The 25,378-nt window shown below is 41.8% G+C and overlaps 1 protein-coding gene across 1 annotated transcript in view; it reads right to left on the bottom strand.

Annotated features, from left to right (window-relative positions):
• Positions 1–21,510, bottom strand: part of LOC131265570 (fat-like cadherin-related tumor suppressor homolog) — a 199,511-nt gene extending 178,001 nt beyond the window's left edge. The window contains exon 1 of the mRNA XM_058267860.1: positions 21,407–21,510. The gene's annotated coding sequence lies outside the window, so the exon portion shown is untranslated. The remainder of the gene's footprint in view (positions 1–21,406) is intronic.
• Between the last annotated feature and the right edge of the window lie 3,868 nt (positions 21,511–25,378).

Here is a 25,378-nt window from a genome sequence, read left to right as displayed (position 1 = left end):
CTCGGAAATCTTCGAAACAGGCTTATTTTATTCGTAACTCCAGGAGGTATTTGAATTGTTTTCTTCTCTTCATTTTAGAATAAGCTTTAAACAAAAGTTTAAAATTAAATTAACAAAGCTTTGAAACTAAATAATAAAAATGAAACAAATAATCAAAGAATCTAATGACTTCATTTTGCGATGAAATTCCATGAACAAATAGAATCCTCACAACACAACACCAAATAAGACCATTCGACACATTTTACCTAGCTAAAACAACAACCAAATGGCATTCGGGATCATATTATCATGTAATAAAGCCATGATGTGCCGGAAAACACGTACCGCGGCTTTAAAAAAAACGCGGAAAAGCCAACACGCGTGACACCGACCTTTTCTAAATTTCCACAAAAACACACACGCTCGAAAGGCGTCGACCGGTAGTTTTGTTTGACACGTGCTGCGAAAAACTCATTTTCACAGGATCCCCCGATGCCATTGGCACGGAACTAGGAAAAAGGAAGCAAACCAAAAAAAAAACAACTAAACTGCGAAGTTCAAACAATCGTTTCGCACGAGAACGCACAGAATATATTCATTCACGTCCTCCCAAACGGGGGGCTTTTTCGGATCGTATTTTGTTTGTAAACATAATATTTATAAATAATTATAATTTCATCTGCGCACGGTAAAGGTGCCCTAGCGCCGGTTTGGAGGGTTTTCCCTTTTTGTTTTTCGGTTTTGACGCACGTGCGTGTATGTATGTTTCGCAGCATAACATTCGTGGGGGTTACAACATTTTTCGCCACTCCTTTTCGGTCGTGCGTGCTTTTGTTCTACCATTCAGGTATTCTTTAACAGTTTTAAAGCAAGCAATCGTATCATTCGATCAAGTTTATGGCGTATGCTTGGCACGATATGCAGCATAAAAATGATGATATATAGAAACAAGGTAAATTAAACACCCGTGAAACAAGGGCTATATTTTATATTTAAAATTAAGCCTTTAAGAATAAAACAACAATTTTAAAATACCTTTTCACGTCAACTTTTCCGTTCTGTATTGCTTTAAAACGATAAAACTTTGTTTTTTAGTTGGACTCTAACGATATTGTTTAATGTTTAATGTTTAATTTACAATACTAGTTCTTTAGTAACGGGCGATAATTCCTTTAACATCTCCGTAATCAGTTTTCAATTTTTTTAAAGGGAAATTGAAGCTTTATTAAGTTAAACATATTTACATGTGTAAAGATTTTCCTTTACAGGATGGCAGCTGTTAAAATTTACTCACATCTGTTGAACAGATGTTTAAAACTTGTGTAATGGACTGGTTGTTGCTTTAAAGCTCGAAATACTTTACATACTAATTTATTGCTACTTATATTAATCTGAAACTAGTTTATTTACTTATGCAACTAAGTTACGAATCAATCCATGTATTGATAGGAGACATTGAGCTCTTGTTGATATATTTGTATTGGTCAACTGAATGTTGATTGGTTCCACACGATTTGTAGGGGTCCTCCAATGAAGGTTTAACATCATTTTTAGTATCTTGTTTGCTCTGATTTGCAGCTTCTTTTTGTGTGTGCTCGCACACTGCGACAGCAGTTTTGAGTTCATTTCGATCCCGTTACGATCGAAATACTAATATTTCAATTTCATTTTTGCCAATTTGCTATCCGTTGCTATGCCTTCCCATAATCAACTCTAAGGATTCTCTGTTTTTCAACAACATCGTTTCACAAGCTCTGTTTTTTGTTGTACATCGAGCTTCATAAAATAACGAAATTAATCGACGAGCGCTGAATGTAAACAACAAGTGACCACACCCTGAGCATATTACATTAGCATGATAATTTGGTTGATAAACGGAGCGCTTCCAATCATCGGCATTTATAGCCAAACACCGATCGACGCTGTGATGACGGAAAATTGATCCATGAAAACAAAACCCACACCGAGGGCGAAACCGATTTAGGATGGTAAAAATAAAACCCACAGCCAAGTTACCGGTGGGGCGAACCACCGCAAACACATCGTTATTTGTGGCTGTCCTCTCCAGATTGGTAAACAGGGTGTTTGTTTCTCATCCGTTCATCACCCGCAACTAGGTTTGGGATATGTGCAAACGTATGTGCTGTTTTGTTTTTTACGTTTTTTCTCCTTTTTTCCCAACCGACAAAAAGCCAGTAATCTAACACCCGAAGTCGTTATCACATCGTTAATAAACGCCACCATCATCAAATAGCGAATTAATCATCAGGTTTATGGGGGTGCAGCACTTGTGCGCATCATCCCCCTCACCGGCACGAGTTCCCCCGAGGGAACGGAATGGGGGAAGGGGGATGGTGCGCTGGAACACAACATTGTATTTGGCGGTGACAGGCAGGAAGGTGAACGGCACATAACGCTTGATGTGATTGCCCTCGAGAGATGTGCCTGTCTAGGTGGCGCGGACGAAGTGTCGAACCATTAAATCGAGTGGCGCGGCTACTCGAAACATGAAAACGCATTGACGGTAACGACAAGTTTGGTGGTGATGTTCGTTTTTTGTTCAAACTGTGCGTTGAAGTATCTTTCCTAGGTTATTGCCTGTTTATGTTTCGTTTAATATTTAGTTATCTTTTTTATACATATTTTTTTCTTTTTTTATCTTTTGTTTTTAAATATTAACATTACTTTTACCATAAAATACTTATTTTTTCCCTTCTAATAAAACCTTACTTAATTATATTTTTTAATCACTTCATTTCTATGCCTACATCAAAACATCAAATTAATTTGATTGAACAAAATAGCTTCAACCTTGAATGTTCTTTCAAATCAATGTATTCTCACAGTGGGAGCAACAAAGGAAAAATAAAATCAATTTTCTTGCCTCAAATTCTACCCTGCATTCCTTGCTTGCCTGACAGATTGCTTCAAGTTTTTCTGTTATCAGTTGTCACAACAAAGATTACGTCATCGCGCTGTCACCGTTATGAATGGCAGGTGGGAGGGAGGGCATGGAGAAGGGAAGAAAAACAATCGGCGCATTTTTATGTTACTTTCGTGCGTTTTTTTTGCGTGCCGGAAAACCGTCCCTGGCGATAACGTATCTCGCCGTGCGACCGGATAAAACTGGGCGTTCATGAATGTACACACATACACTGAGACACGCAGTCCTACACAACGCGCAACTCAACCCTCACCCTTTGCCTGAATGACGGTGGGAGAAAAAAAAACGTACCAAAAATCATCCAATTACGACACGGCATGCAATGGGGGGCGGGTACGGCGTCGGACGAGGCAGGAAGTGAATTTAATTAATATTTATTTGAAACGAAGTGGCGCCAACATCGGGGCGTCCACATTCCGCGACCGAACCGAAATTCCCGCACCGTGTCACGGAGAAGGCGTTTGGGCGTGTTCCCTTTTTTCGCGCGCGATAAGAATCGCGTCCAGGTGTAGGAGCGAATAAAAAAAAAAGGTTAAACAAACGACGACAACAGTGAAAAAATTCACGTACTTTCAAAGTTTCACCCGGTGAACCCTGTAGCGGGGCGATGAATTTAATTATTTTTTGTCCATGAAGAACCCACACACGCACGCACAGGGTCACGCGCAGTATTACACAGCATAATCTTAACCCGTACCACACCATCACGCCTTCACGCCGGGCGCGAACAAATAAGAACAAATGCGTGCCCGGGAAAACAACCGGAAAACATATGCGGACCTTTTGAAAGTGCTCGCACCACACACACACACACGCACCAACAAACGCATGCATACGGGCGTACCGGTATCATCCTCAATTGAATTACCTTCGGCGTAGAAGGACATTATTCACGGAAAACCCATTTGGCTGGCCAGGTTAGCACGCGTTTCCAAACCATGCAAGCACACAAACCCATTTTCCATGGGACAACTATGGCGAAAGTAAGCCGGGGGAGAGTGGGGCGGGGGGAGGTAAGATAAAAAGGGCAAAGTAATGCTGCGATGTTGTTGTTGTTGCAGTGAAAAGATTTGCAAAATAAATGACTATCATAAAAGCGTGTACGTGTTTTTCGTACAACACTCCAAAAGTGTGGACATTTTCACACCTTCATTCGGGAGGCATTTTATTTTTTGTTCGTATTTGTTTTTCTGGAAAAACCGCAACGGTTTGCTTCAATGGAAAGTATTCGCACCGAACGTTGGTGTGATGGATAGGTGTTTATTTACGTTACACAGCGGAGAAAGGTAACAAATGGTTTCAGAAGCGAAGAATATCAAAGACCACTTTTTGGCGGCCAAGAGCGTTACCCAATTTCGTTTACAAACGATAAAGTTATCCATTTAAATTCGTCGATGGTGAGGACGTTGCAACAAAAAAAACACTCTACAACGGAGAGGAAAAAAACATTATCAATCTGCAAGCAAAAGAAGATATCGACCTTAGAAAATTCTGAGAATAGACTAAACTTGTAACTGTGTTCCTGACTAAATTACTGAGAAAATGAAACATTCCTTCACGTGCGAAAGACTCATCTCACCAGCATCGGAATGTCAAACCGTTACGGAGTGAAAAACAAAACGTGAAACATTGAAGATAGGGAAATGGAAATTGTCTCCATGCTTTTCTTTTGGAGTAAAATTGCTTATTTAGTAAGTGCCCCTAAAAATGGAGTAATCAACGTACAGTGGTATAAGGAGAGGACATATGTAAAATAGATAAGAAATTGAATTTTTAACAAACTGATACGAGATGCGATCTTAATAAGTTTATTAGAAAAGGTCTTACACATATTTTAAGTTAGAAACGAGTAAGCAATGAAACTGGAAAATTCCAATTAAAGGAAAAAAATAATAAAATTTTGTGTATTTACACAAGCAAAAAATATGTTAGGCCGAAGATATATCAGTGACATTAAAATAAAATACAAATGAACAAAAAATAAATTTAGATCGTACGATTTTTATGTAAAGTTATTTAAAACCTATTTAAATAAAAACAAAGATTGAAAACACCACTGTTGAAAATGATTACCAACAAATGTAAGAAGACCAAGTTCTCACGAATTACGTGTCGTTACAGTTACTCAAAAACTAAAATTACAAATGCATTATAACTGACGTGGGTTTCGCCAAAAATGTGCATACAACGTCCATCCATCGCACTTACATTGTCCCACCGTGCAGACGCTGGAACCGTTAAAGAAAACAGCGATCGGATTGAAGCACATTCTTTTGGCTGAATCATCCAAACGGTTTCGGTTGCTTTTTATCCCGTACGTTGCAGGCGTCCATTTTCCGTTTCGCCAACGGTACGTACACACCTTGTAGCGCCAAGTGAGCGATTTTCGCAGCAGAAGCGAGATTTAATGACCTCGCATCGCCAGCACATCGCACACCACACACCACACACCACACACAACAGATTGCTGTCGAATTTTGTTGCCCAAAGTTTCGTACCTTTGCCTTCAAAATACGCTTACGCCGAGCAAAGGAAAAAAAAATCCCGGTGTATTGCGGTAAAAATGCTGGGCACTGTTGCGCGAAAAATAAAACCCCTTCCGAGCTACCGACGACGAGCATAAATGTTGCCGAAAGAGGCTTCTTTCAAAAAGCAAATTTGCTTCTTTAACCCTAACCCCCCTCCTCCACTAACCGCCCGTATGCAATTCTTGCGTTTTTGCCACCGGCTAGCGTAGATTTCCCTGGGCGTTTTTTATCCTTTCCAAACAGCAGTCCCCCCCCCCCCCCCCCCCCTTCGGCTTAATGCCTGCTTGGTAATCTTTTTCAGAACCTTTAACGTCCCGTTAAATAATTAATTATAAGAATCTTTTTGCACCCGTCGATAAGCCCCTTTTGCTCCGTAGTCTTTTGTTTTTCATTGCCTCAAATGGTGAACCCTTTTTTCCGTTTCTATTTTTCATCTTGCGCAAAAAACTGTAAAATAAGAATCTTGCACTGCCCAGCACCTTCACGGGTGAACCTTTTTTCATTCATGCATTTTTCCACTTAACAAATCCGAATGCTTAAACGATAACGATACTTTATCGTTTTAATTATTTCCCACGTTGTGCGTAAGTTTCTGTTGTGTTCTGCAATTTCCACAACACATTTTTCCCGGGATGCTGTAGTGGGAGAGTCCTAGAGAGGAGAGTTTCATAATTCATAAGTCCGCAGTAAAACAGCGAGAGCAACATCCCACTAAATGTGCATTTGCAGGTGAGATTGCAACGGTGAGATACGGAGGAGGAAAGGTGAGATACCTGTGAAAACTAATTAAAAACTATTCTCACAACGACCGGTGTTCTACGTAAACGCCTCTAAATCATGTTTCATTGTAATGAGCTTCTGGGAAGGGCCGAGCGACGAGAAAACATAATTTTTATATCATTAAGAAAAGTTCACCTGTTTTACGGGTCCTTTTTTCGGGTGAATAAATAATTCGGTAGACAAAAATAAAATAAAATAAACCAACGTTCCATCTGTCCAACCGAGCAGACATGGCGTATTTCAACCTTGGTGCCGAACTTATGCCGAATAATTGGTGCACGTTTACCTTCCATTAATCACCGGCACGAAATTAAACAATTCCTCCGCATCATAAATGTCATCCGGCCTGTTCCCACGGTACAGTTCAACTCCACCGAGCGTCCGAGATAATTTGCAACCATTTTTCCCGACCACGGGCACAACTGTGCCGGCATGAAATACCATCATCGTTACAAGGCGCCTCGCGGATCGGCCATCATCATCATCATCGTCGCCCGGGACGAAAAAGAAACAACATAAATACGCGGACGAGAAATCGATCTCATGCACGAGCGATAATCGACGACCCCGAGCGGATGCTCGAAAGCCGATAAGTAAATAAAACTTTGGGACAAAAATTGCTCGCAACTTCGCGCCCATCGGAGTAAGGGAAAAGTGATGCCGCACGGATAATATATCCTTGGCTCCGATCGTTGTGACACGGGGGCACGTTTTTACGAACGCGAATTAAATAAAGGAACGAAGAATGAAAATGGTATGCAAGAACCAACGGTTAGCCCCCGGTGTGTTTTCCATGTTCCTTTTTTCCGGTCCGGCACTCCCGGGATGAAAAACAAACCGTGAGCAGCGAGATCACTTCACCGAAGGGTAACACAATCGTGTAAAGTATCGCAACGAACAACGAAGGTCTACCCCTCAAGGGGTACTCGGGGGGATGAAAAACGAACCTCCCGAGCAAAGCCAAGTACGCTAATCAACCTTCCTCGATCGCATTTGCGCGCAAGTCAGATACCTTTCGCTGACATTTTGCGGCCCAGACTGGATCCAATGCTCCATTTTGTTTGCTTTATGCTCGCGGCCGGGATGGTGCACGACGACCAGAAGAGGGGTGGGGGGTGGACGGTCTGCAGATAATCGAAACCCGTTTGCCACGGGGTTATGTAACGGTTTTCTTTATGCCGCCGGCTTGGTGCACTTTAACAGTGCCAGAATAAGAAAAGAGAAAGGCATAATCTGAGCCGTGTCAGTAAAAATAAAAACCATTAGCTTTAACTGCAGCGAGCAAAGCGAGGAGATAAGGAACGCCTGCTTTGCGATTCGGTTAAATTATCCTACGAGAGGCATTTCGCTGGAAGCTTTAATTTTTTACAGTAAAGCTCTAAGGATTCGTCAGAAAATAATATTCTTAAAAGGATTCGGTAGGATCGAATAAACGTAACGCTCCATTTTATAACCCATTCGTTAAATTTATTCACTGATACCTGAAATTAACTCAAAAAGCTTAACAAAACCACCAGAGAGAGAAAGAGAGGCAAACTCTAACGAAGCGGTTATGTAACATTCTGCATAGGATGACAAATTCGGAAACATCCCAACAGTCATTATCCAACCCCGGAACGGAATCACCACCACCAACATTTGCAACACCATCCTCCATCGTCATTACTAACAACGAGGCGTCGTTCCGGCGACCAGGAGTCCGTAACTCTGCATCGTATCCTCCGGGATGATGTAGGGCCTATGTGGTCATGACTGCAATGGATGCAATTTAAATTTGATAATGTATGCAAATGGACCCCCTGCACTTCGGTTTCCATGCGACACGTTGGCTGAACAATGGATGTACGGTACGCAAAGGATATCATGGTGACTCCTGACACAAGTATACACAAGCTTCACGGGTTGAAGAATGGGAGTGTATTGCTAAATGCATACCAATCGTGCGCGAATGCAATTCCAATTTATCCGATGGAGAACCAACGCGGAGCACTTGTCAGACTTTCTGGAACCCTGAACTATAATTTGATCCAGATCCGTACAATTCTCGTCGATCTATCTCATTTGGCAAGACACCACGCGCCTTGGAGGTGGAAATGGACGCGGTATGGACCAACTCTCAGAGGTACTCGAAAGCTTCCTTCCATTTGCCTTCCGAAATGCCGAACGAGTTGACGCCGTTACGTTGACGGTTGCACAACTCCAATTCTTTCTGCAGCACGGCAATCGGAACCATTTTAGCCAGAGAGCTCGGTTCCAATTTGCTGAAAACAATCCCAACCGGTACCGGGAAGATAAACTGCAGTGTCCCATCCCTCAGCAGACGGCTCCCACATCCCCCCGCGCTTTGCAAGGGAGTAAATAAATTCAATTGAGTAAACACAAATCCACTTTTGAACGCTGGTGGTTCAAGTACGTACAGCGAACGGGATGAAGGGCACTAAGTCGTCGAGATATTGCGGAGTTAAGGGCAAACTAAGGCGACGGTGCAGGCAATGCTTTATTTCGGGCAAACGATTCTCGCTAAAGACAACATCTTCCAACGTATATGAGGAGTTTTAAATAGCATTAAAAAAAGGAATCAATCAGATTTGACCACCAAAAGGGGTTTTAAACGATTGCAAGTTTCTCTTAACAGCAATTGTCAAACACTCATTTCACTCATGTGGAACTCAACTTAACTTGTCTAAACGCGAAATAAATAAGCAACTGTTCATTAAACGTAGCCAGACCAAGGTTACTCATAAGGTTAAGTCATACATAACAATTTTAAGCAAACATAGCGCCATCTTGGAATTTATGATAACTAAAAGAAACATTCGTAATCGTTTAAATTTAATTCTATAACAAAAACAGTTGAACCAGGATGTCAAACACATTTATACTGATCAACTGCTATCAACCATATGATTCCTGAATCATAAAATTTATTTGATTGAAATTTTAAGGAATACTCTGTGTATCTACAGCACCCGGCGATTCTAACCTCAAAATTGGTGCATTTTAGTAATCAGCACCATCAAGGTAAAGAGACATGAAAAACTGTGGCGATCCACCCTGTAGCTTGCTCAACTGGCAACTTTAGAAGGAGTCAACAGTATAAAACAATTTCAAATGAGCGTTAAACGAAATAAACAACGTCGTCTTATACGATTTAAGTTCACTCGCATGATTCATGACATTAAATAAGCATTCTTATTATTTTTATTGATGAAATAATATGGTTCATGTACAATTCTGCATAGTTTGTTTACCGGCTCATCAGTGCCGGTTGACAGTTAGCCTTAATTTATTGTGAGTCATGTATACGCGTGATGAGTTCAGAAACTTTCAGTCAACTGAAATGAAGACGAGTTAATGTTTCTGATAAATGAAAGTTGCTGTTATCTATCTGCACCTAAACAAATTGCATCAGTATATTCGGAACGTGAATCTTCGGTTAAATGATACATTTTGGTGATACCATAAATAATACTGATGGTTAAATATGTCTTCAAAGATTGAAATTCATTCCTTACACCTACATTCCACAAACTAATAACCAATGGATAAGTGGCGTAGAAGCACCGAATATATCATGCTTTTGAAATGCCATTACATCCTGTTGGATTATTGCGCCCCAAAACAAAAATCGATAGCCCATCTCGGATCTCTTCCCGGCGAATGGCTTTTACGAGAGATGAGATCATCAACCTGCTGCAGATATGGTCCATAAACATTGATCATGGTTCGCGGTTTTATCTGGCTGCTGAAATGGGAGCTTTTAATAAACCTTTCAACGTCATAACGCTACAACAGCCGGCTTTCATATAGGACAGTGTTGAGTAAACGACTCCACATTTAGCGTATACATAATTTATTGGAGTAAGCATGAGCGAAGTAAAGAGAAGCTGGCTTTTGGCGAATCACACGCACATAAGCGCTTTAGCGTAAAGTGGAGCTGGTCCAGGCCCCGGTGTGCTGCATCCCATTGCTGGCAGGCGACATACCCAAACCCGGAGCGCCGTACATTCACGACCGTCGTCGCAGCTGCAGCTGCATGATCTGCACTTTTCGCCCAGCGCTCAGCGGTCCCAATGTGCATTCCGCACAATTTGCTCAGCTCATTTTGCACGTACTTGAGCGTAAACAATCAGTTTCCGGCGTTTTGCACTCTTATGTTTTATTTATTTATCTAGACTAGGAGCTCACTGTGGTGGCGGGAAAACATGGGCCGCAGCGCGCGACGGGGAGTCGCAGGAAAGCGTAACGATTCGGTGCGGCCAGTTTCGGTTATCCAAACAAATGCACCGCAATCACGATGCCGCGCAGGGTTTTTCGAGCAGTACGCTCGGGAAATAATTCAATCAAGCATGCTAAAGTGTTATTGAATCCATGATGTTGCATGTGTTATCGAAATTGGGATTACTATTCGATAATTTGAAGCGCAATAAATGCTCCAATAATAGCATAATCTACCATCATAAACCTTATAATGGCTTTTTCAGGAAAAAGGGATCGTAAACCAACTCCATTTTAAACCGTCATTTTGAAACCACACGATTTCTACTAACCGCCAATAGATGACCAACTTCACTAGATATCGAATAAAACACACCACCCAGAACCAGAAACGCCCGCTGTTAGCACGTAAATAGAACGATATTCAAATAACCTGGTGCCGCACAGTGGCTCGGCTAGAGATGCGGTCACGTTGTCCAATGTTTTTATAGAGTTTTACGTTGTTTGTGTTCTAAATAAGACGTTTTTGGATATGTGATGAATAAAAAAACAATTTTTATCAAATTTGCTACCATTTTTTCCTTTTTATGTTTATCTTATATAGTTTTTTTATTACTTTAGACTAGGTTTCTTTGGTTTTTGGGTTAATTCAGTTGGTAGAGAAATAAAAGAACATGTATGGCTTATAAACGGAAGAATATCCGTAAAACTACACCAAGCCACTATGTCATGAAGAGAAGCGCTTACTATATTCCGTACAGATTACAATTTCAATCAAGATTTTAAGGATGGGTCTTTGCATGCTTACAACATTACTCTTCGTTCTGTACTAGTTTATTTTATAAATTTCAACATTGCTACTAGCCACTACTTTGTGCAAAGCGTGCAGCTTGGTACCAACCCTATTATTACATTTACCTGACTTTTTTTTTATTTATCTCTTCGTCAATTCTGTTTTGTATGCAAGGACACAGTGGAAGTGAGAGATTGAAATACCTACAACTTTAAATACCTAGTTGTTATGTTTATGCCCTGATATAGTCTCAACGAGTTCCAGTTAGTTTCAAAAAAGCACTGCCTTGTGAAACAATATAAATCAAAAATGTTGTTTGAATTTTTCTTTCATTTTTGAAAAATGTCTGTATATCTTGGTAAAACTGTTAATTGTTATTGTTTTATAATATAGCCAACAAAATTCCCTCTTCAACAATGTGTTGTACAAGTGGGAGAAAATATTTTATAAATGATACAAATTAAATTTGCAAAACAAAGCAATTGAAACAAAACGTTATTTTTCCCGCTTTAAGTAACTTTCAAGGAAGATAGTCAACGCAATGGTGCTTTAAAATTAGTAATATTCTGCAAATTTCATATTAAATTATCCTTTTGTCATATGGAATAGAGATTTTGAAAATTGGTTTCATAAAATACCAAACCAAACGACCGGACTCAGAACCTCTGTGCGCCGGAAGTGATCGAAAATTGAACTGCGAAACGTGTTCGGCAAGCATTTACCTACACCGCATCCCTCGTGCATCATGATTTAGTGCGAATTCGAGATGCCATAGGAAAGTGATTGTGAAATCGAATGTGCGCCAGGCGAGCTTCCTTCAGCGTGCCCACCGCACCAAATGGCTCGTAAAACTTGCAAACTGCAGTGGCGTGGCTAATTAAATGACCGTTCGGCGGGGCGAGGGATTCGGGGTGACCATTTGCTGGCCGCACCTTTCGCGCCATAAAATCGGATAGTTGTTTATGCGTGCGAGATGAATTATAAGTGTCTTCCTGCATTACGGCGACTAAATAGTTTGGTCGCCCAGCGCGAAGGCCTGATACCTGATACCGGGGCAGCACGTATCGTGCGGTTTTTGGACCGTTTGTCGATTGAAGATAATTATCACGCTTGTAAATTGCTTCCTGCATTCGATGTGATAATTAGTCGATGACAATACAACGTGAACATTGAGGGGGATCGATTGGATTGCACAATAAATACTTTCCATAAGTGAAGCGAGTTAGTGATAGTAATCACCATACACTGTTTTCAGGGCCAATTTGTCGGCATCAAGCTGCTCTTTGTTGGTAGTAGGCAGTGAATTGCACGCGCAAGGTTTTTGTTTGGCATCGTTAGGAACCAGTTTGGGCTCATTAAGTTTAACTTTGCCATTATCGGTAGCAACATTGACGCGACGAGAAAATGTCGCGTTGTTGTCGCGCCAATGTTGTTACCGATAATGGCAAAGTTAAACTTAACAAACCCAAAGTGCTTTCTAACGAAACCAAACCAAAAACAGTGCGCGTGCAATTGACTGCCTACTACCAACAAAGAGCAGCTTGATGCCGACGAATTGGCCCTGAAAACAGTGTAAAGACGTGATTAGCGAAGTAGAATTCAACCGAATCAAAACAATATAATTTCCATGAAAAAAAGATTAATAAAATGCATACCATGCACAAGTCCAGCGAAGAAAAGTGTGTATCTTGTCAGTTACGATCGGCATTCAACAAGCAAAACAGTTTTTAAGGACAAATAAAACGCCACAAGGAAAAACCCCTCCCCGGCCGCATTCGGCAACGATTATGCGCGAATAACGATTTTCCATCTTTATGACAGCTGGAGAATTTTATTGGCACTAATTTTAACGGAAATAAAACTGCGCCACAAAGCCAAAACCGCCACCCTTGAAAACCTAGGACCGAACCGGTTTTGCAAAACGAAAAAATACCCCGCCGAACGAGAATAGGGATATAACTTTTCCGCTTCCTTTAACACCGCCTCGGAAAATTGGCTACTTGCGTCAAAACTTCACCGAACGCTCGTTTATCTATTTTATATGGCCGGTGGTTTATTTATTTTTTAAAGACGCCCAAAAGGCAACCCTGAAGGCAGGGGAATATAGTGTTTCGTTTGGTAAAATTATCAAACGAGGCATATTTTTCCCCCCTACTGCCTGGTTGTGTGTTTGTGTTTTTGTGCTTGGTTTTCCCTACATCCCTTTGTCTGTTTCTTGTTTTTTTTTTCGCTTTTGTCTTCGTTTTTTGGTGGGTTTTTTTTCCTTTTTGTTTTTGTTCTTTTGTTCAGCACAGTTCGATTTTCTGGTTGGCCTGTGGTTCCGATAGGCCACCTATTTTGACAGGTTAAAAATTGATATCATTTCGCCAACCGTTCGCCCCAAACAAAGCGCACAAGCGAAAGCCTCGTAAAGTCTGCATGAGATTAGGGCCCCACGGAAAAGTGGAAAAATGGATGGACTCGCAAAGCTCCCTCCCCGGGGCCGTTTCCTATCTCCCTCCACAGTCTCTCTCCCTGCTTAAAGAATACTTTTCCGGCCGGTTTATCGTGCCAGGCGTTTGTTCGGAAAAGATTGAAATGAAAGCCGCCAGTCTAGACGCACCACATGCGCTATCGACGGCACACCAGCATCGACGAGACTGCGGTTGGACCGTGATGCGTGTTTTCCGGACCGTGTAAGAAAGGGCAATTTTTGTTTCGTCATGCTTTCCGGCTGATTTCCTTCACCTCTCCAGCACTTGCGACCTCCACATGATGGGTGTTTTGGGCAAGGTCCGCCAGAAAATGTTTGCCAAAACGCACTTTAACCTTTTTGACAGCAAAAATGTGAAGGAACACACACATACACACACAATCGAAAAACACACGGCACAAAACTGTTGACAGTCATAACCCGCGGGATAGTGTCATCAAATAGGAGCGACAAGAAAGTATTGATCCGAAATGAAATCGGTGGCAAAAGCCTACATATAAAACCCCATCAAACCAGCGGAGGGTTATAAAAAGAAAATAAGTTTTCCCCAACACCAAACAAACCGATTCGGATCGAATCACCTAACCGGATAGAGAGAAATGTCCGGAAGCAAAACGGCGCATCAAAACTGGAGAACAACAGCGCGCAACATTTAAAATTCGTACGTTTTTCCAACGTTTTTCCACCGTTGGGAGTAGAAACAAAAAAAAACCCACAAGCGGACAGGTGAGGCGCGCGAAAAACGTCGATTATTGGCCCATTGGCGGGACACACACAATTCATTGAGGAGGGCTTTTATGCAAAACAAAAACCGACGAAAAAACGCAATGAAAATACACTCCAGGCTAGGATGATAAAATATTGGGAAATTTTATTCTCTCCCGGTGCCAGATAGACATCGGTATAAGAGACCGTTTTGACAGGAAAACTGGTGTGCATTTGTTTTTTTTTTGCCGGTGCATCTCCCCCGATGCACTCTCTGACACCTGCAGCGATTGGGTAGTGAATATTTCATATTTTTTATCCGAATGCGTGACACGAACGAACGAACGAGTCCGCTCGAAAACGGGATGTATGTCATAGTTCACTCGAGGGATTTTGTTTGATTTTGCAATCTTTGCTGCTTGAAAAGTTCCATTGAGTGGTTTTTTTAACTGTTTGATTGGTTGGTTATAAATCGAACCAATGTTTCCTACATTATTACTATTATTGAATATATGAAACGTTATCCGATTAAATGTCAATTATGTTGGAGTAAACTCCGAATGGTCAAAGTTGGTATGTAATTTGGCACTATTTTTATCCAATTAGAACACTTTATTATGCACACACACACACAAAAGCAGGATTGTTTCTGCCTTTCATTTTCGTAATTATTTTGATGTTATTTTGGCAAACGTTCAACTCGACGTTTGAACTTCAAAGCTGTTTTACAAGTGCTACAGTTCCCCAAAAAAGTATGAATGAAGTCCAATTAGAACGGAAAACATTGTATTTCGGCCGACACAGATATTGAAAAAAATGGGTTACAGGTAAACACCGGCGCCCAAGATATCACCTCATAATAAACGATAATGTTATTAACAAGCGGGTGTGAAAACTGATATCGAGCTGTGACATGAAGCTGTTGACATAAAATTGTCCATGGCTCGGATGGTGACGACTAAATTGGTCGTATTTCCTGTCCATCTCGTCGTATTTTGTTTCATTCCGATATTTTTTTAAATTTAATTCTTAACTTGACTCATTTACTCCAGCAAAAATTTATGGTGTTAGTATTTACAAGACTCATTACCTAAATCAAAAATACGTTAAAATTAATTATTCGATTGAACCCATTAAACCTTCTCAATAGAGTAATTAAGTTTTAAACGCTTAATGTCACTTCACTTAATTTGGCAACTGAAAACTTTAACTCAAAAAATACAGTAGGTAATTGTGTTGATCGGGCTTTGAAACATTTTAAAGAACTATTAAAGAACCGAATTTAAACCAAGCGCGACCAGAGCAAAGGATGGGAAGTTTGGTGCCGTTCGAGTTGTGCTAAATATTTAAACGATTCGCACACAACAGCTAAAGAGCTCCTGGACAGGATCCTTGCGCCGGAACCCGACCGGGGGAAAAGTTTAGTGCAGCTAAGTTCTCCACAAAGTTGGCACACCATTGGGAATCCATTCGGGCGCACTTTCTTAGCCAATCCACCAAACCGACTGTCAACGGGTTGCTGCTATCGAAATTGTTCGCAAGTGGCTCACTCGGAGGGCCTGGGCACGAGTTGGATGGCTACGAAGTAAGCGCTTGGGCAGAAGTTGAGCGTTATACAAGAGAAATGCTATGGAAAAACCCAATTTCCGCATCCCAGCTGGCCGCTTCGAGACAAGAACCGATTTCCTCGGTTTTTTTTGTGAACTTTAAATTCCTTATCCAAACTTTTCGGAAAGCGAACCGAAGATGGCGCCACCCCTTTGGACCACAACGGGGGGAATATAACCAACGCCCGAAGGATACACACAACACTTACCGGTATCTTCTTCGTACAGACCCCGTCGTAGGCACGGCCATCTTAAAATGCCTTACCAGCCTGACCGTAAAGTATTGCGCCCCGGCAAAGCCAAGCCGTGGGATGGTCTGTTATCTTGAAAGTTTCAACACTCGAAACCCCGTACGTGCAGTATCGAGCACCTTCCGGTACAATATGCCCGGCCTGCATTTCTGCCGATAGGCAAACCTCATTCGTTCACAGTAGGGCGAAGGCGATTCGATTCTCCAAACTGTACGACGGAGAGTGGCTTCACCGAAAGGAGGCGGAAGCAAACAATCTACTAACCATCGCATCTGGCTCGAGGAACGTCTTCCGGGGTTCATTTTCTTTCCGATACACCAAGGCAGGCAACATTTGGGCTACGCTCGAAAGGTCTGAACAAGCTTTAAAGTTTTGAAGAATTTAAGCCCTACCAGGTACTGGTAGAAGTACATCTCCAATTTTAAGGAATGAGTACTCGGAATTGGGCTTTTAGAAATTAAGTTTCATCTTTGGTTTAAATATTTTATTTACCTTATTCAACATATGGAACTTTTGGTTTACTTGTTGGAGTTAGAAAGGTTCCAATGTTGATACTAGTGGTGTACATACTGTGATTGAATTGAATTTTACTGATCAATGATTAATTTAAATCCTATCGGATAAGTTTTGTTACTCCTTTTTGGTCCCAATTCCGAATCCCAAAAAAGTGAATGAGTAAGTAAAAGAGATGCTAGTCGTCATAGATTTTCGAATCCCAAGAGTGAGTAAAAGAGTTACTAGTCGCCAAAGAGTGGCGTCTCAAGTCCCAAGGGATTCGAATCACAAAAAGGGATTCCGATCCCAAGCTGGGACTTTACAGGGTGGCATCGTAGAAGTGATACACTTATTCGAGCGGTTTCTGCCAAACCCCTGTACCCAGTGTGTTAAACAAATGGGTATATTTCGACAGATTTACTTGTTTACTATTTATGTCCAAAACGTACACTTAGTGTTCAGTTCAGTTTTCTAGTAACTACAATGAATTCAAGTCGCGAGCAAGTAAAAATTTTGCATATGCAAGGTTTGACAAACATTCAGATTTGGCAGAAACTGTCTCATCTCAATTTAAGTCGATTATTTGTCTACCGGACCATCAAGCGATACGAGGAGACAGGGACAGTTGTTCCAAAGAAGAAACCGGGTAAAAAACGGAGTGTCCGGATTCCAGCGGTGATTAAAGCGGTAAAGGAACGTGTCCGGCGGAATCCAGCTCGCTCGGGAAAAAAATGGCGCGTGACATGAACATGAGTCACTTTGCCAGGCAATGCATTTTGAAAAAGGACCTTGGTTACGAAGCCTTTAAAAAGCAGAAAATTCACGGCTTAACCTCCAACAATATTGCCGACAGGGTTACCAGATCTCGCTTGCTACTGAAGACGCACGCAGGCCACAACATCATCTTTTCGGATGAAAAACTGTTCACTCTGGAGGCTCCCTTAAATAAGCAGAATGATCGAGTCTATGGAGCATCTATTCGGGATATACCAGCCGATAAAAGAGCAGTCGAGCGGTATCAAAATACGTCAGCGGTTATGGTTTGGAGAGCTATCTCGACCAAAGGGAAGTTGCCGTTGTTATTTATCGATAAAGGCGTGAAGATAAACAAGGAGTATTATTTAGAACACGTTCTCCAAGGCCACTTGAAACCATACGCTATGAAGCTTTTTGGCAAAGACAGCTTTTGCTTCCAACAGGATTCAGCTCCATCCCATAAAGCTTCAATCGTTCAGGAGTGGTGCAAGGAACATTTGCCATGTTTGATCAACGCATCGGAATGGCCTGCTGCCTCTCCAGATTTGAATCCGTTGGACTTCAGCATATGGGGATACATGCTTGGGAAGTTAGGCGACGTCAAACGTTTGAATTTGGCCGGATTCAAGAGACGGTTGCTAAAGATATGGGAAGAAATATCGGATGAAGTTGTGCGTGCGGCCTTCAACGACTTCCAAAAGCGTCTACGGGCCGTTATCAAGTTCATAGGTGAAAGATTTGAAATAAATTGAGTCAAATGCAAGTTAAGTAGTAATAGAAGTTATTTAAATCAATTTCGAAGAGATATCGTACCTGGTTTCAATTTTATCACATAAACAAAGTGTATCACTTCTACGATGCCACCCTGTATATACGAACTACATATGAATACACGTACAATTTGGGATTCGAATCCCAGTTTGGGATTTGACTCTCTGTAGCGACTACTAAATCTTTTACTCACTCTTGGGATTTTAATCCTTATTTGGGATTCGAATCGCTACTTGGGATTCAAATCTCTGTGACGATTAGCTCTTTTACTCACTCAAATGCAAATCCCCTCGACGACTAATAAGTCATTTTACATGTTTCAAATCACAAAACAGTGACTTAAAGATTCGAATCATCGTGATGCTTGTTCACTCCGACACGAACTTTTAAAAAGAGCAGTTATTCTCATCACTAGTTGATACCTTGATGTACAGGTACGAAAGTATTTTGTAATTTATTTGTTCTTCTTTACAGTTCGGTATGATATTGGGAATAAAAACACCAACTCCGCATTTCGGAAAGGTTTCTACACATGATTCTATGATGTTTCAGAAAGCACGAAGTCAAACCCCGAGCTTCGCAACGCTTCGTCTAATATTTACCAGCAATCGCTGGCAATTTCCATTCCCTTCTGTTTACCTTTCATTAGACGTTGACTTTTTTCGCCTGTAACCACCATTCGCCCGGGGCGCTTCCGAGTTGCCGAACAACCGAACTAGACCCAGATACTTGCTGACACCAGGCAAAATCCGCGTCGTGGCAACATGGAAATGAAGGGCTCGGAAGAAAAAAAACCGGAAAACGACCGCTGCACACGTACAGGTCACTGCGTGCATGCAACGTGCCGGTGTTGGTGGGCACCGTTCTGCATGTGCACGGTGCAACCGGACTTAATGGCCTTTGTTATGCAACGCGAGCGTGGCGGGCGGGTTCCGTGGCGATCGATCGTGCAGCTCAAACGAGCGAAAAAGGGAGGAGGTTTAAAGTACCGTGGCTGCGCTCGTTTATATCGCGTATTTTGCCTCCGTTCCGCAAAGCAAAGGCTACGCAAGTGAAGCCCACCAGTGACCACGTTTTGTCACCGATTATTGGTCAAACACACACACACACGGAACGTCACCCGTTGGTACACAGATTGCGACACACAAATTTATGACACCTTCGGCCAGACACCGTCTGGCGGGCGCTTTTACAACGCTACGGATGCATTTGACACATCGATTAGTCATCTACGTGCAAAACCCAATAAAAAGCCGTGACATCGATCAGACCAGCCTGGTACGGACACTTATTGTTCGCGTCGAAGGGAAGGTGTCATATCGGAGGGTCGGGACCTAATGTCCACTTCTATGGGTTTCAATCGGCCCTGCCTCGGAATGGAGGTACCTACAAGACTGATTGTAACATGCCTCAATCCCGTACTTTACGAGACAAATCTGGCAAAGTCTGTGAGAGCATGCCATGGCCCTTTCTTTATTGGGTCGTCGGAATGTGCATCGGAGGGCTTACAATTAAGTGCAACAGAATGTAAACATTAATCATCTTGACGCGAGAGCACCAACGGATCGAAGATATGGAAGGAGTTAATGACAGTCTGCGATATTTAATAACATAGTGAGAAATGGATAGACTTTGTCCAACGAACCTTTCCATTCTTCCAACGAGTTAGTCACCAACTCACAAGAGGTTTAATGGGATTCAATGAATCTAGCCACAATCTCCACATGAGTTTTATGTATCGAAGCACTTTAGTTGGCCGCTTTTGCTGACAATAAACAAGAGATAACCATTTTAACTGCTGATAAATCAGAAGATTGTGTTTGGTATAATAGTATTTACTTACAAGACATAAATTGAGAATCTACCATGTAAGAGATGTCAAAGTCTGCGCTAGCACATTTCCGGGAATTGATTCACCACAAACGTCTCGATCCTGTCGCTCCGTCCTAGGACTTCCTAAATCTTTGGATAACACCCGATTCCTACAAGTGTACATTTATCTTAACGACAGCGTGTATTAATTATGAGACATCTTTTCGAGCACATCTGCAAACGCAGCGACCGTGAGCTAAGCTGCATGTCGTTGTGGTTTCGCGGTTTTGACATCGCGAATTTATTGTGGCGGAGCAAACATTATGGCCAGCTATCTCCTAAACCGCCCCGGGAGGTTGTTAATCTTGCCTCCCTAAATCACCGCATGTGGCATGTCTTAAGACTGTGAAAGTGATAACGTAATGACAAGCGACCGGGAATAATTATGGATGGCACAAACGAATCAAGACAACGTCAAGGAGTCAGTGATTACATTCCATGCAACGTGTTTAATTAGATTATGTCTTTTTATAAATGGCCGGATCATTATTTACAAACGGTTCTGGTAACATTGATTTACGCATTTTTAGACAATTTGGAGCTTTAATATTTAATTTTTATTTTTCAATTCAAAATTTTAACACCCTTCACATAAATAATATCCTCAAAAATATCATTAAAAACCTTTTGGCATACATTGTACCAATAAACTAGCCATTGTAACAATAAATACTACTTTGTAGCATGCAACTTCGTACAAAGTGTGCTATTTTTGTACACTTTTCATGCACTGCGTACATTTATCAAAATTAAAAAAAGCACGAGAAAGGTGGAGAAAGTGCCCTGGAATCTCGCCTGCATTGTACTGCAACCGCATTAAAAACAATGAAAACCCATGAATATTTGCAATCAACCGCAGGAAAACACAACAAATATTAAAGAAAAAACGAAAAACACAAACACAATTGCCCGCCATTTCATTCCGAACTGCGGTCGGTTCAATGGAAGCAAAATAGCATATCGATGCATTTCATCACCGGAAAAATCGCATTCGAGTGCCTTTGATGGCCGTTTTCACGTGTGACGAAATTATGCCGCTTTTTACGGAATGGCTTTGACATATTTGCTGTGAACTGTTTGATGCAATTCGCTCACGTTATAGCGTTAAAGTGATGAAATGCGATACCTTTCACCACCAAAGAATGTACCAATCCGTTTTATTTTCTTTTCAGAATCGAAATAATCCTACAATGAGGAACGAAAGATAAGTATATTTTAATAGAATTCTCACCTTATTGTTGTCGATGAAATTGTAAATAACACCCTCTTGTAGAACGTTGCAGTACAAATTTCTCTATTTGTAGCAAAAGAATTTATTCCAGTTGAAATTCAGCGGGACTCTGCTAACACACGACACACTTGAGAGCATTCGTTATTCACAACCACCCAAAATTCACATCAATCACCTTTATGTGAAAATATAGCACACACTATTCAGCAACCAAATAGCAACTTTAGCACCGAGTTTCACTTGTGCTGCACTTTTCTTCACATTTGACACCTTGGTAGATTAATTTATTTTTCGATACAAGAACTAAGAAACATTCTCACTAAACGGCAAACAAAAAAACACAAACACTTGATTAAACCGGAAATTAATCTCACATGTGCACTGTATGCCCGAAATATTTTCTTGGCGAGAAAATGGTCAGCAAAGCAGACACTTTTAATTTCTTCTATACTACTTCTGTCGATTTTTTCTCTTTTGATAGGGTGTTCTAGAATAAAGATAAAGTAAAACAGAAACGAATATTAAATGCTGTAAATAGTTTCATCTACTGAGGAGTAATACAGGTGAATAAAATATCAGGGGGTGAATCGACTTAGGTAAAGTGAAATTGAACGATTTCAATAACGATATACTTTTCCTGAACCATACACAAGAGGAATTAGTAATCCGAATGTTTGCCTATTAGCAGAAACCTAATAAAAGCTCATTTTGGTAACAAGGTACGTTCAATATCGTTTCTTTCGGCAGTGTAGGTAATCCGGTGTCACCGAAGACGAAAAGTTGTTTGCCCATAATGACAAAACTTTTTGCGAGGCTACGGAAAAGCAAACAAATGCAGCTCTGTGGAAAACTGGAAAAAAAGCGACGGCGGTCGTTGGTCGACTTCTTGGCAAATCGATTTTCCCCTAGCACGAGCTGCAAATTGGAAAAGCCCTCCCCGTTGCGAGGGGAGGGGGACGACGACGAGAAGCGGCTAGCGGGCTCAACATAAACAACACTGCGTGGGGCGGTTTTTCTCTCGCTGCGTTTCGCCGGCCCGAAAACTCCGAACCCAATCGCCGCTGGTAATTTGGCAACCTCAAGACGTTCGATCGGATCGTGACGTTGATTTCTCCGGATTTGGGCTCTCTATTTTGCAGAAAGTTCGAATCGGCTGCCAGCACCGACGTCGGTCTTGGCGTGGCGAAAGAAGGCCATCAGTACAATGTATATACGATAAATTCCGCTCGATAAAATCTGTTCCGAAACCCCTTCGGGAGCACCATCCCCGTTTTACCGCCCTCGCTTGTCGTCGTTATCCTGTCGGTTTTTCTCCGGCGAAACCCATTATTTCCATCCAACCAACTCCAGCGTAGTATTGACGCGGCAAAATCAAGGCTAGTGTGGCATAAAATTCCAGGTAAAATTTCTTCTAGACACTTGATTTATGAAGGTGTGTGCATGAGGGGTTGGTGTTTTTCCCCGACAGTAAGCCGTTCGTTCCTTTCGCCTCGTCTGAATATCGATTACCGAACTAGGCGTTAGGGGGTGGGGCAGGCCAAGGGTTTCCTTTAATCATCGACGAAACCAACCATCCATACCGAGGGTTTTCTCTCCCCACTTGCTGCCTCGTTTGGCCCTGCACGACACTGCATATTAAAGTAGGCTTAAATAGGCGATTTAAAGGCACCCTTCGATCAGCAGGATTATTCAACAAATTCGTTGACGTGTCTTTTCCGAAACCCTGTTTGTTCAGCACATCTATTTTGGCTCCAGCGATGGATATTTTTCACACAACACAATCTACAACATAAACCGATCAAAAGATTAATCCAAGCAACTGGCGCCCATCGCAACCATTTTGATTTCGGCTTGAATCGCCCGTAGCCAACAAAAGTTATTCATCATCAAAGGCCAATTTGCAGAATTCTATCACAATGGCGCTTTTGTACCGGTGGAGCTGTTATTTTCACGGCCATGTTTTCATTCAAGTCCGCCGCAGGTCAAAAAAACCGGCCAGATATCCATTTCCGCTGCGGTGAATGGGAGAAATTAAAAAAAATGAAAATGAAGAAGAAGGAAACGCAGTACAACAGCGAAGAACATGGTGATGGTGTGCGATATCGGTTCAGGTTCATATGGAAGAGCAGAATCGCAGCAAAAAGGTGAACACACCTTTTGCACGCACTTCGCGAGGGCGAGGTTTCGGGGAAAGGGGTGGGGGGTCAGCCGAAAAACCACATCACACACGAGGCACGCGTATGTGTTGTTGCCATGTTGCGAATGTGCGAGTCATACCGTACGCGTGCATGGAGTGTGGCGCCTGGAGCTTGTTCGTTCCTGTCCGGCGCTATTTGCCATATACGGTTTGACATTGACGTTCGGAGCACGCAACCAGCCGTTCTATTCTACCAGACACTGCACACACGGGGCACACACGCCACCAAGCACACTGGCAGAGGCTCATTATTTGGCCAAATTGCCCTTTTGATTCCGTGAATTCTCTTTTCATCGGCGAAAACATTCGCGATAGCATACACAACCAATACACAAACACACAGAGACTGCATCAGCAACAACATCAAACACTCCAGCACTTCGTTGATCGAAGCAATCGCATAATTGCACCAAGCGGATGAAAGAAACTGCGGCTCAGAATGGCAACGGCAAACAAAAGCAAACTCACACTCGTTCACCAGGGGGCACGTACGGGCGCCATCGGCCGGAACACACACACGATGGGGCTGCATATGTACAGAAAACAAAAAAACAAGAAATTGAAGCACAACACGGCACACCACGGACGCACGCACACAATGTACGCGCGGAGACGACTAATTTGCGGGCACACGCACTCGACACCGGTACTCGACCGACCGACGATAACCTTTTTCCCGCAACGCACGGCAAAATCTACGGACAAATCCCGACTGCCTGTCCGCCTGTCAACCGAACGGAAGCACGCGGCGAACTGAGCTCGAGCTCCATCGTGGGGCCTGCTGCGATGCAGGCATCGACTGCGCGGAACGCGTGCGGAAACTGGAACGCGAACCGCTGGCACACCAACACAAGCGGACGGTGAAACCGGTTTCGAAACGGAGGTTGCCCCAGGTTTGATGCTCAACTGTTCACAGAGAGAAACATCTCCGGCTCGGAGCAAGCGAAACGATAAATGAACGATTCTCTCCGCTCTCAGCGGTAAGTTCTCCAGAATGTTTCCCCCCAGAGCATATCGACAGGAAAACATATCGTTTTGTTGTTGTGCTGGTTAGGGTTAGCTTTGAACAAACATCACACTGGGCGCCTCCATGAGCATTTTTCCCATGGACAAACTAATTAATTCAAAATCATTTTATCTTGTGGTTTGTTTTATTATAAGATTCCTTTTACTAAACGTTGCAAAAGCTTAAAAATAATGTTTTGGCAAAATGTTAGAAAAATAATTAGAAGCTGTTGTTGAGCAGACTTAGGAAGACAATTAAACGGATTATGGTCGGCTCAAGGCATCAAAAGCTATTCCAAAGTTTCATAAAATGTTAAATTGATTCTACATGAAGTGCACGTACAGTAATCTAAACACTAAACAGATTTCAAATCGAGGAATCAATTCCTGAATCTTTTTACATTCTTACTGATAAAACTTCGCGAATAAAAATGTACAAACTTGTTTTTAAACGTTTGTACATTTTTATTCGCGAAGTTTTATCAGTAAGAATGAGTAAGCAAATGCTTGATCATTTGTTTCTGTTTGTTTATGAGTTTTTACTTATTTTTGTGACATCAAAACTTAGACAAGTTTGGTCTAATCAATTATTAGTGTTATTTGATATAACGGTGTGATATTGAAAGATCAAAAAGTAAGCAGTATGATTTGTGACAAAAATTTATAAAAATAAAAACAGTGTGCTAAAATATTCTGTTAGTTAGTTTTGAATCTTTTGGTCCTATCATAATTTTGTGTTTAAGTTACTAATTAACAACTTCAAGTTCAGT

The sequence above is a fragment of the Anopheles coustani genome, chromosome 3, assembly GCF_943734705.1.
Source record: "Anopheles coustani chromosome 3, idAnoCousDA_361_x.2, whole genome shotgun sequence".
NCBI lineage: Eukaryota > Metazoa > Arthropoda > Insecta > Diptera > Culicidae > Anopheles > Anopheles coustani.
The sequence above is the reverse complement of the archived record's forward strand: the minus strand, read 5'-3'. Positions and strand labels throughout refer to the sequence as shown.